The sequence below is a fragment of the Oncorhynchus gorbuscha genome, linkage group LG10, assembly GCF_021184085.1.
Source record: "Oncorhynchus gorbuscha isolate QuinsamMale2020 ecotype Even-year linkage group LG10, OgorEven_v1.0, whole genome shotgun sequence".
Taxonomy (NCBI): domain Eukaryota; kingdom Metazoa; phylum Chordata; class Actinopteri; order Salmoniformes; family Salmonidae; genus Oncorhynchus; species Oncorhynchus gorbuscha.
The window spans coordinates 55,804,302-55,817,279 of NC_060182.1; the positions used below are offsets into that span (position 1 = coordinate 55,804,302).

General features: G+C 41.5%; 1 long non-coding RNA gene across 1 annotated transcript; it reads left to right on the forward strand.

The window, feature by feature from the left end:
• Nucleotides 1-1,201: 1,201 nt before the first annotated feature.
• Nucleotides 1,202-9,557, forward strand: LOC124045203. Its single transcript, XR_006840803.1, has 4 exons — nt 1,202-1,501; nt 7,093-7,192; nt 8,854-8,914; nt 9,099-9,557. It is a non-coding gene; the product is annotated as an uncharacterized LOC124045203 (long non-coding RNA).
• Nucleotides 9,558-12,978: the final 3,421 nt, after the last annotated feature.

Here is a 12,978-nt window from a genome sequence, read left to right on the forward strand (position 1 = left end):
GTACAATCACCCACCAAATACAACGCGCACTCAGGCTGCCTAAATACGGTTCCCAATCCGAGACAACGAGAATCAGCTGACTCCAATTAGGAATCGCCTCAGGCAGCCAAGCCTAACTAGACACACCCCTAATAATACACACTCCCAATTAATACAACCCCAATACGAAATACAACATATAAACCCATGTCACACCCTGGCCTACCCAAACATATAACAAAAACACAAGATACAAAGACCAAGGCGTGACAATATTGAAACAATGTTGCAAATGTCGGAGAGATAGACAGCAAGGTTTATACAAATCGCTGTTGAAAACAGAATGTTGGTCTAAAATAAATGTGAGATAATGTCTAGATGTTTTTTATAGTGGAGATCACGTTTATAAAGTGCCTGGCTGGACTGATGAGACAGTGGATTGCGCAGTCAGATGAAACAGAGTAAGTCAGCATTTTAAAGTCATATATTTCACCGGTGGTAATTGGTATTATAAACTGGGTGGTTCGTGCACTGAATGCTGATTGGCTGACAGTCATGGTATATCAGACAGTATATCATGGGTATGACAAAACATGTAATTTTAATGGTCTAATTACGTTGGTAACCAGTTTATAATAGCAATAAGGCACCTCTGAGGTTTGTGGTATATGACCAATATACCATGGCTTCAGGCTGTATCCAGTCACCCTGCATTGCATCATGCATAAGAACAGCCCTAAGCCACGGTATGTTGGCCACATACCACACCTTTGTGCCTTATTGCTTAAATAGAAAACACCTGTCATAGGTCTCTAAAACAGTCTCTGCCGCCCTCTAGTGACAGGTGAAAGATGACAGGTCTCTGCCGCCCTCTGGTGATAGGTGGAACCATGAGAGTCTAAACCAGGCACATGCACAGATAGGGCTCTATGGCTGGCTGCATTTACACAGGCAGCCCAATTCAGATGTTTTTTTCTCCATTAATTGGCATTTTGACCAATTACATCCAATGTTTTCACGGGGTTGATCAGATTGGTCAAAACACCATGGCAATTTGTGAAAAAAATAAATATTATTGAGCTTCTTGTCTAAACGCAGTCTACCTGTGCAGAGCATATGCCCCTTTGCCCTTCCAGACTCCAAAGTGCTATACTGCTGTTTGTCTCTCTTGAGCCACCGTAACTGCATCGCTTTAACACTTCATCAAAATAGTATGAATTAATCGAAGATAAATCATATACAGTATATAATTTTACGTTTTTTTTCCGAGGAGGTCTTAGTTGCGCAATTTTACATCTCTAACCAAGATGTTTGGTGCAGTATTTCACAAGTGACAAAATGTGCATGAAAACTAGTCGTCTCTCGTTGAATGGCAACAAACTCTTTGTTGAAGACTCCTTCCCCTAATTCCCACTTCTACTAGGAGTAGTACTGCTAACCAATCTCTTATGAAGAGGCGGTAGACTCAAGAAAACTTGCCTCAAGAAAAATAGACGGGTGCAACTTTGCTTAACTGAGCTCAGTAAGTGTACTGTATCTTTTGTGTTTTAAAGATTTTCTCGCTTATATGAAAAGTTAGTTCCAAAGGTTTCCAAAACGGTATCGCAAGTGAAGTGTATTTACATTTAGACAGAGCGTCGAGATTCAACAGAGCGTCGGGATTGTAGTTCACGAGAGAGCCAGCTGTAATCAGTAACGTCAACTGAGAACCCAAGGGGAGGCGGCTGTAAACTGGGTATACCCCACTTGGGTTTTTGAGAGCTACCATAGACCTAAATGAAGGCAGGTGCGTTTATTATATACAGTATGAAGTACTCCAGGTTTTTACCTATACAAAAACCATATTCATCAATATGGGAGAACAAAGTATGACATAACCACAACACCAAAGCTAAACCATATCAAACCAGAGGTTCATAAAGTGTTATCCCAATTCTTCTATCCACACACACACACACACACACACACACACACACACACACACACACACACACACACACACACACACACACACACACACACACACACACACACACACACACACACACACACACACACACACACACACACACACACACACACACACACACACACACACACACACACACACCTGTGACTTGTAATGAATGGTATGATACAGTGTTCTGCCTGTGCGTTGCCACGGTAGCTATTATTAAAAACTGGGTGGTAAATGGAGAAAGATAATGATAATCTGATGCCATCAGTCATCTCTAACTTTGCTGAATGAAACAAATGCTTTCCTTTTGTGTCATACACTCCTACAGGCATTTGACATACCCTGCATTGCGTCAAAGCTACTGGTTCCATACACATTCCCTGCTATTGTAGCTTTAAGGCAGGTCAGGGGGGGGGAGGGTGTGTTGTGCCTGCTGATGACAGAGGACAACTATTTGTGTCCTCTTGTTTTAAGAACACACAGGGATCACGCCAGTCCACCTGTTCTATATGATTAGTCATGGTGACTGACAAGTTTATTTAGTAAAAATACATTGTCACGGGATTGGAGAAAAGCCATGGTAAAGAGGCACCAAAACAATGAATGATGGAGATACAATAGGCTACTCATGTCACAATTATGATAAGATTCAGAATTTCAGACAGGCGGGAGCTTAATGTGAGGGTGTAGTATTTGTTTAATTGTGGCGAATAAGCAAATAAATTATATTCATGTTGTAACCTATATTTAGTTTTTCAGAAAAAAATCTATTAAATCCAACCTCAGTAGATGGAATAATGTCCCAGTTGCTTTAATCTGTTATATTGCCACGGCTGAACAGCTGTAGTTCAATGTTTCCCATGGCCCCTCCTTCTGCCTATTGGGATAAAATTCATAGTGTGGTTTCAATGTATATGATAAGGTAAACGATCCCGGATTAAAAAATTAACCCATTTACAAAGAGGGAAAGACGCAGGTGGACTATGCGTACCAAACTTTAAATTGTATTTCCAGCCACCAGCATTTTGCCCCATCCTAAATTGGTTTAGACATAATTATTCTTCCCCCTGGCTGAGTATAAAGAGAAATATGGTGCCTCCTATTGCCCCTGGAGAGGTGGTCTTCACTGATATATCACTTAAACAATGTAAACTATTCTTTGGTCCTATGATTGGTCACACAATTTCTATTTGGCACAACATTGGAAAAACAAAGTAACTGGGAATCAAAATGGCATATTTCACAGTAATGTCGTGTGATCTGGAGGGTGGCCTTTTGCATGCACCCAATGGTCCCAATGTGGTTTGAGAACGCTTCAAGATTTGAAAGATACATACACTTTACTAGGACACTCCTTATTTCTATATTTGCAACTTAGGTCAGCTATGCTGGCCTATGGAGTCCCTTGGGAAATACAACTATCGAACCATCCAATGATGGGGTTTATAAATAAATGATCTGGGCTCCTGAATGGACTGATCTCTATAATATATAAACTACTTTTGGAAAGTTCATATTCAGAGTTAGCTATTCAAGTATGGTCCACATATCTAATTGATTCTGAACAACCCCTTAACTGGAACAGAATTTTGAAAAATATGTCCTTGGCATCCCATAATCCCAACCATCAACTTGTACATTTTAAATTTGTTCACCGACTGTATTTAACACTAAGGAAACCATGTACAATAAAATTGGCCACAACTCCTAATTGTGTGTGTCCCCTAAATCAGGTAGGCATATTCCTTCATATGATGTGGGAGTGCAGCAAAATATTTCTGGGGCAAAGTTACAAAATTCATTAAGAAATGTACAGTTGAAGCCGGAAGTTTTACATACACCTTAGGCAAATTGTCACGACTCCTACCGAAGGTGGCTCCCCTTCCTGTTCGGGTAGCGGTCATCGTCACCGACCTACTAGCTGCCACTGATCCTTTTTCCCCGTTTCTGTTTATTGGTTTCACCTGTTTGTGTTTTAGGCTGATTAGTCAGGCTTTATTTACCAGTAGGCCCGCCTGCTCTTTGTGCGGGATTGTTTTGTGTAACTTGTGTGTACGTCTGTGGGTTACATGTTTCCCATTTTTGTGGGACAGTTTAAGTCTCCGTGTTTGGGGCATTTATTTTGTTGTGCGCCCTGTGTTTTCGTGGGGTTGGCTTATGTTCGCCGTTTTGTGCATTAAATATAGCACTACCCTGAACTCTCTACTTCCTGCGCCTGACTTCTCACCCGCTACACCCAGTACGTTACACAAATACATTTAAACTCAGTTTCTCACAATTTCTGACATTTAATCCTAGTAAACATTCCCTGTCATAGGTCAGTTAGAATCACCACTTTATTTTAAGAATGTGAAATGTCAATAATAGTAGAGAGAAATTTATTTCAGCTTTTATTTCTTTCATAACATTCACAGTGGTTCAGAAGTTTACATACACTCAGGTAGTATTTGGTAGTGTTGCATTTCAATTGTTTAACTTGGGTCAAATGTTTCAGGTAGCCTTCCACAAGCTTCCCACAATAAGTTGGGTGAATTTTGGCCCATTCCTCTTGACAGAGCTGGTATAACTGAGTCAGGTTTGTAGGCCTCCTTGCTCGCACACGCTTTTTCAGTTCTGCCCACAAATGTTCTATAGGATTGAGGTCAGGGCTTTGTGATGGCCACTCCAATACCTTGACTTTGTTTTCCTTAAGCCATTTTGCCACAACTTTGGAAGTATGCTTGGGGTCATTGTCCATTTGGAAGACCCATTTGTGACCAAGCTTTAACTTCCTGATTGTTGTCTTGAGTTATTGCTTCAATATTTCCACATAATTTTCCAGCCTCATGATGCCATCTATTTAGTGAAGCACACCAGTCCCTCCTGCAGCAAAGCACCCCCACAACATGATCTTTTTCCTCCAAAATAACGATGGTCATTATGGCCAAACAGTTCTATTTTTGTTTCATCAGAGCAGGGGACATTTCTCCAAAAAGTACGATCTTTGTCCCCATGTGCCGTTGCAAACCGTAGTCTGTCTTTTTTATGGCAGTTTTGGAGCAGTGGCTTCTTCCTTGCTGAGCGGACTTTCAGGTTATGTAGATATAGGACTCGTTTTACTGTGGATATAGATAATTTTGTACCCGTTTCCTCCAGCATCTTCACAAGGTCCTTTGCTGTTGTTCTGTGATTAATTTGCACTTTTCACACCAAAGTACGTTCACCTCCAGGAGACAGAACGCGTCTCCTTCCTGAGCGGTATGACGGCTGTGTGGTCCCATGGTGTTTATACTTATTATTGTAAGTACTATTGTTTGTACAGATGAATGTGGTACCTTCAGGCGTTTGGAAATTGCTCCCAAGGATGAACCAGACTTGTGGAGCTCTACACTTTTTTTTCTGAGGTCTTGGCTGATTTCTTTTGATTTCCCCTTGATGTCAAGCAAAGGCACGGAGTTAATAATAATATAATATATGCCATTTAGCGGACGCTTTTATCCAAAGCGACTTACAGTCATGTGTGCATACATTCTACGTATGGGTGGTCCCGGGAATCGAACCCACTACCCTGGCGTTACAAGCGCCATGCTCTACCAACTGAGCTACAGAAGGACCAGGAGTTTGAAGGTAGGCCTTGAAATACAGCCACAGATACACCTCCAATTGACTCAAATAATGTCAATTAGGCTATCAGAATGTTCTACAGCCATGACATAATAATTTTCTGGAATTTTCCAAGCTGTTTAAAGGCACAGTCAATTTTTTCTGAACCACCGGAGTTGTGATACAGTGAATTATAAGTGAAACAATCTGTCTGTAAACAATTGTTGGAAAAATGACTTGTGTCATGCACAAGGTAGATGTCCTAACCGACTTGCCAAACCCATAGTTTGTTGACAAGAAATTTGTGGAGTGGTTGAAAAACGAGTTTTAATGACTCCAACCTAGGTGTATGTATACTTCCGAACTTCAACTGTATGTACTTAAATATTCAATGCTTATGTTACTTAATAATGACATCTCCCTGAATCTCTCAATCAGTCAGAGAAGGTTACTGCTGCAAATTGTTTTTGCCTCTAAGATAGAAAAATCCTCACTCTCCCATTTAACAAGTGGATACAGTTACTATTGGAAGTTATCACATTATAATTATTGACAGCGAGAATGAATGGGTGGGATGGGGACTGATGGGCAACCTCTGTTTCTGGGTGAGAAACTGTGGGAGGCATGCTTTCATCAGGTCGGGATGTGGATAGGGAGTGAGGGAGGGAATGGTTTGGGGATATCTTTGTAGGCATTTCTTTGACTTACAAAAATAACTTGTAACCCCCCCCCCCTTGAAAAGAGACAAAGTAAAAAGCTGCTCACAAAAAAGGAGGAAAAAAAGAACTGATCATTGTCATCCTCAATTTCAACCACACACAATATCTTCAGTATTTGTTTAATCCAGTAGAGGGGAGTGAAGCTACATGGTTTATTTTCCTGGTCTTTATTTTGTAGACTATTTGATCATGGAATAATATAATAATAATATATGCCATTTAGCAGACGCTTTTATCCAAAGCGACTTACAGTCATGTGTGCATACATTCTACGTATGGGTGGTCCCGGGGATCGAACCCACTACCCTGGAAAGTATCCTCCTTAACTTGAGTAGCTGAATACCGTTAGAAATGCATAATGAACAGACAAATAAAATAAAATGTGATGTGTTTAAGTGAAAATAACACCTCTGAAGCAAACAATTATTTATACTAATAATCAAAACTATCCTGTGTCTTGGGTTTAGCACAACAAGAACATAGGAAGGCTATTCGCTCACATGGGGTATTCGCTCACATGGGGATGATGTCATACGTTGTCAATTTGCAGTTTGAAGTGTACTATCACTTTGCATAGAGAGTTTTTACACAGAAATTGCCCATAGACTCTTCCAGTCAGTGGGGACATGTAGCCAGTATTGACAATGATTGACAAAGCCCATGACAATGATACTATGAGACACAGTGAATAACAAACACAAAACACAAAAATTGGCATATTCACATGGATGAAATATTTTGTTGTTTTTTTCCACAGCAGGATACATAGCCTGCCAGATATGTATCCCAGTGTAATTGGGATACTGACATGGATGAAAACATGTCAGTAATCCTTGTCTTTTCATCTCAATGCAGAGGCTAGAAATCAACACATCTGAAGAAATATAAATGAAAATGAAAGATGCCATCTCTTCTAGAAAGAGCCCAGATGTTACATCATCCCGACAACCCTCAGGTAGGTAGCTGCATATTTTGATGGACTGGATTCATCATCTGTCCCCTCCTATTCTCAATATGGGTAATGCTTCTTAGGTAATCACATATTTATTGTGACATTTTGAGGACAATACACAGTGACGTATGTCCTTGCATTGGCAACATTTGACAATTTGGAAAAGATTTGTGAAAAGATTGCCTTGGCTTTCAGGACTTTATATGCCTCCTTTCCACAGCCAATTCTAAAGCCCATGTGAATGGATGGTTGGGTGGGTAGTTAGGTGGGTAGTTTGAGAGAGAGAGGTGGATGGATGCCTGCATATTTATGACTCGATGCATGCATAGTTAAATGTATAGTTAGGACTCGATTTTATCAATATGTACCAGAGAGAGTGTTTCTATAAATACATTTTCACATGACCCGTGTCAATTTTTCATTTGTTCTAATGTATTTTATTTTAATTGAATTCATTCAGGGCAGCCCATTGACATCAGGGTCTCATTTACAATGGTTCCCTGAGGACATCAATACAACAAATTGGGGGGGTCACTGAAACTGAATTAGGATTTGCCTAGGTCGGTACGTACTAGTGGAACCTTAAGAGTTAACCATCCCTGTGAAAGTGTTCGCTGTCTGATATTTAGACATTTTAACAGTGAAGTGAGGTAGGTCGAAAGCGTGTGTGGTAGAGCTTTGTAATCAAAAAGGAAGTAATGAAGTGATCTACGGGACTTTAATGAGGACCAGCCAACCTTTTGATTTGCCTCATGCAGCGTGATACATCTCCCTGACTAAGGCCCTTCTCCCCTGATTGGTCAGTTTGGCAAAATGTGGGGAGAAAATCAAGGGGTCTGAATACTTTTCCGAATACACTGTATATACATAGTAAAGAGGACGGGTCCCAAAATTGACCCCTGCAGAACACCTTTAGTAACACCGAGGTAACTTGACTTGAAATCATCATCAAAAAGCACACATTGCGTCCTGTCTGACATATATTCCCCAAACCACTTCCAAGATGCCTAGTCGAGCCCCATTTGAATGAGTAGGGGATGGTTGACAGTATTAAAGGCCTTGGATAGGTCTATAAATATGGCAGCACAGTGATTCCTAAGATCTAAGCAATTTAATGTATCATTTAAGACAAACGTAGCTGCTGAAACGGTGCTATGTCCAGGTCTAAAACCAGACTGGTACACATTAAGAATATAATTTGAATTTAAAATAGTTCTTAGATGAGTGTTTGCCAGGGATTCTAATATTTTTGCAAGGCAAGATAGTTTAGAAATTGGGTGGTCTTGATCTAGGTGAGAAAGATCTCCATTTTGTGAAGGGGGAGGACATGCACCGCCTTCCAGATCTTAGGGATAGCACCAGAAGCAATTGTTATATAAAAATGTGGGTCAACGTTTTTACAATAGGGGGACAGAAAGCTGCAGTAGAAAGGGATCAAGCGAATCTGTTCCTGTGGATGTTTTTTAATACGTCATTGACATAAAAATGGTTCAAATTTACAAAAGAGTATCATTCTCTGCTATCTGTCTAGCAGTGAATAAGAAAAGGGTTAACGCTAGGAAAAGGGTTATTAAAACAATCACAAATGTAATTTTTGTCTGTTATGGGACCAGAGGCTGTCGTAACCTGCTGGGGCAATGACGGGGTGTCATTTTTTTTCATAGATTTGACCACTTTCCAGAATGTAGCTGGATTTCCACCACTCTCAGCTACACAATTCAAGAAGTAAGTTGACTTTGCTTTTCTATCCAGAGGAAGACATCTATCTAATAATAGCTGTCGTTGTAAATAAGAATTTGTTCTTAACTGACTTGCCTAGTTAAATAATGGTTAAATAATAATAATAATAATAATAATAATAATAATAATAATAATGACTGAAAATACCTTTTTTTTTAACTAATCGGAGGCGAAAGATTTATGGCTCCTCCTGGACCAGGCTCAAATCCCTGTCATTCACACGAAGAGGAGACCCCGATACAGGGGGCGCAGATCCTGGTGCTTGGTGAGAATTTGTCAGCGAATGGATAATCCGCCTTTACCATCCATCCTACTGGCAAATTTGCAATCACTTGAGAATAAACTGGATGAGCTCCGTTCGGGACTATCCTACCAACGGGGCCTTAAAAACTGTAATATCTTATGATTCACCGACATGGATAATATACAGTTGGCTGGCTTTTCTGTGCATTGGCAAGAACATCAACCTCTGGTAAGACAAAGGGTGGCATTAGATGCATGCTTAGTTCCCTCCTATACTCCCTGTTCACCCACGATGGCCACGCACGACTCCAACACCATCATTAAGTTTGCCGATGACACAACAGTGGTAGGTAGGCCTGATCACCGACAACAATGAGACAGCATACAGGGAGGAGGTCAGAGACCTGGCAGTGTGGTGCCAGGACAACAACATCTCCCTCAACATGAGCAAGACAAAAGAGCTGATCGTGGACTACAGGAAAAGGAGGGCCGAGCACACCCCCTTTCACATTGATGGGACTGTAGTGGAGCAGGTCAAGAGCATTCTGACTGGTTGCATCACCGCTTGGAATGGCAACTGCTCTGCATCCAATTGCAAGATGCTGCAGAGGGTAGTGCGTACGGCCCAGTACATCACTGGGTTCAAGCTTCCTGCCATCCAGGACCTCTATACCAGGCGGTGTCAGAGGAAGGCCCTAAAAGGTGTTGAAGACTCCAGCCACCCTAGTCATAGACTGTTCTCTCTGCTACTACACCGCAAGCGGTACCAGAGCACCAAGTCTAGGTACTGCTAAACAGTACCCAGATTATTTACATTGACTTCCTTTTTATGCTGCTGCTACTCGCTGTTTATTATCAATGCATACAGCTTATCAATATATAACCCTACCCTCATTTACATATTACCTCAATTACACTGACTAACCTGTACCCCCTTGACTGTGTACCTGTATCCCCTGTATATAGCCTCATTATTTTATTGTGTTAATTTTTTTCTTCATTTTTTAAAAGTTTTGTATTTTTTTAATAAACATGTTCTTAAGTTTTTTTGCATGTTGGTTAATTTCTATTCTGGGCTGGAATAATACAATATGGCCTTTCTCTTGATGATGGTACAAGAAAATACAAAACAAAATGTGTTTTTTTTACATTTGTATGATATTTTACCAAATCTAATAACCTACATTCCTTTCACAGTTCCACAAACTTCAAAGTGTTTCCTTTCAAATGGTAGGAAGAATATGCATATCCTTGCTTCAGGGCCTGAACACAGGCAGTTAGATTTGGGTCATTTGGGTCATGTCATTTTAGGTGAAAATTGAAAAAAGGGGCCAATCCTTAAGAGGTTTTAAGGGTTTGGAAGTAAGCATGTCACGTAAGTTCTACAGCTGTTGTTTTCCGCGACAAATAGAATTTGATTTGATTTCTCAAATATCTGAAGGACTGCCAATCAGAGGTAGAATCAGTCAATCTAGCCTTAGACTCAACTGCGATTATTTTCATGAAATCTTTCAGACAAATCATGCGTGAAGCATTGGTTAGATCTGTCCTTTACCCTTAATCTCTTATATGGGTCATGCTTAACTGCAATAGAGTTCAACAGAGCGGTAAAACATTTAGGAGCCTGATCCGAATCAGAGCTAGAGGACACTCCCTCCCAATCATACAACCCCAAGTAATACAGAAAATGTTGCTCATTGAAAGTTTTAAAATGTCTCTTTGATGATCAGTTGATCTGATACTGGCATCAACCAATTCAGGTTAACCCCCAATATTAGTATTCAGATTTTGCAAGTCAGACAATTTGCAAAGAGCAAATGGGATGACCGAGGGAGGGCAATCCCACTAAAGTTAGTTGGGCATTATTACCTGTCACTCCCTGATCTGTTTCACCTGTCCTTGTGCTTGTCTTCACCCCCCTCCAGATGTCACCCATCTTCCCCTTTATCCCCTGGGTACTTATACCTGTGTTCTCTGTTTGTCTGTTGCCAGTTCATCTTGTTTGTCAAGTCAACCAGCATTTTGTGTCTCAGCTACTGCTTTTCCCCAGTCTTCCTCTTTCTCGCCCTCCTGGTTTTTACCCTTGCCTGTCCTGTCTCTGAGCCCGCCTGCCTGATCACTCTGACCCTGACCCTGACCCTGAGCTTGCCTGTCGTCCTGTACCTTTCCCCCACTACTCTGGTTATTGTCCCCTGCCTGCCTTGAACTGTCTATCGCCTGCCCTGTTGCTGTAATAAACATTGTCACTCCAACACAGTCTGCATCTGGGTCTTACCTTCAAACCTGATAATTACCAAGCCTTACATTTAGGACAAGACATTCATATTGCTTGAGAACAGAGGTGGTAATACATACAGCAAATCACACAGTAGTTGTTCTTTATTAATATGGTGACACTCCCACCCCTGCCAGCTCTGTCAGATCTATAAACATTAGAACCATTCAGACACATCAGAGTATGGAACATCATTTTTTAACTAAGTCTCAGTAATTATCAAAATGCCTGCATTAGTTTGAGAAGCCAGAATTACAATAAGATCCATTTATGAAATCAAACTTCTGATATTTACATGAATCAGTCCAAGGCCACAACTTCGGGATTTCAGATTGGACATAGTCTCGAACACAAATATGCTATGATCAGTAGGTAACCCTCTATATATCAGTGGTTCCCAGACTTTTTATAGCCCTGTACCCCTTCAAACATTCAACCTCCAGCTGTTTTCCCCCGTAGCATCAGGGTCAGCGCACTCTCAAATGTTGTTTTATACCATCATTGTAAGCCTGCCACACACACTATACAATACATGTATTAAACATAAGAATGATTGAGTTTTTGTCACAACCCGGCTCGCAAGAGTCTCAGTCTTAAATAATTTCCCACACTAGGTGTAGCAGGTAAGGTGGAGTCAGGCGCAGGACACAGAGATGAGTAATGCACGTAACTTTACTCAAAACAACAAATATTCCAATAAGGAAAATAATCAAGCTCACAACAAACTTACAATGAACAAACACGAACAAAACCATGGGGGAACCAGAGGGTTAAATAAGGAACATATAACTATGGGAATGGAAACCGGGTGTGTACAATGAAGACAAAACAAATGGAAAATGAAAAGTGGATCTGTGGCTGCTAGAAAACCGGTGACGTTGACCACCGAACGCCGCCCGAACAAGGAGAGGGACCAACTTTGGCAGAAGTCGTGACAGTACCCACCCCTTGACATTTGGCTCCAGCTGCGTCCCGACACCGGCCTCGGGGAAGACCCGGGTGGAAACGGTGAAACTCCCGCAGTAACGAAGGGTCCAGGTTGTCCTCCACCGGCACCCAGCATCTCTCCTCTGGACCGTACCCCTCCCACTCCATGAGGTACTGAAGGCCTCTCGCCCGAAGCCTCGATGTCCAGAGGGTGCGGAGAAATCTCCTGCACCTCAGATTCCTGGAGTGGACCAGCCACCAACGGACTGAGGAGAGACACATGGAACGAGGGGTTAATACGGTAATCAGGGGGAAGCTGAAGCTGATTACCGTATTTGGTGTAGAAGCGCGCCCCATACATTGACTCGGTCACACTGGCTATGAGAGGCAGTGGGTAGCTGTACCTCACAGTGATTTGATTCATACCTCGATAGTCAAGACACGGGCGCAGACCTCTATCCTTCTTCTTCACAAAAAATAAACTCGAGGAGGCAGGTGAAGTGGAGGGCCGAATGTATCCTGCCCCAGATATTCGGAGACATATGTTTCCATAGCCACCGTCTCCTCCTGTGACAGAGGATACACGTGACTCCTGGGAAGTGCT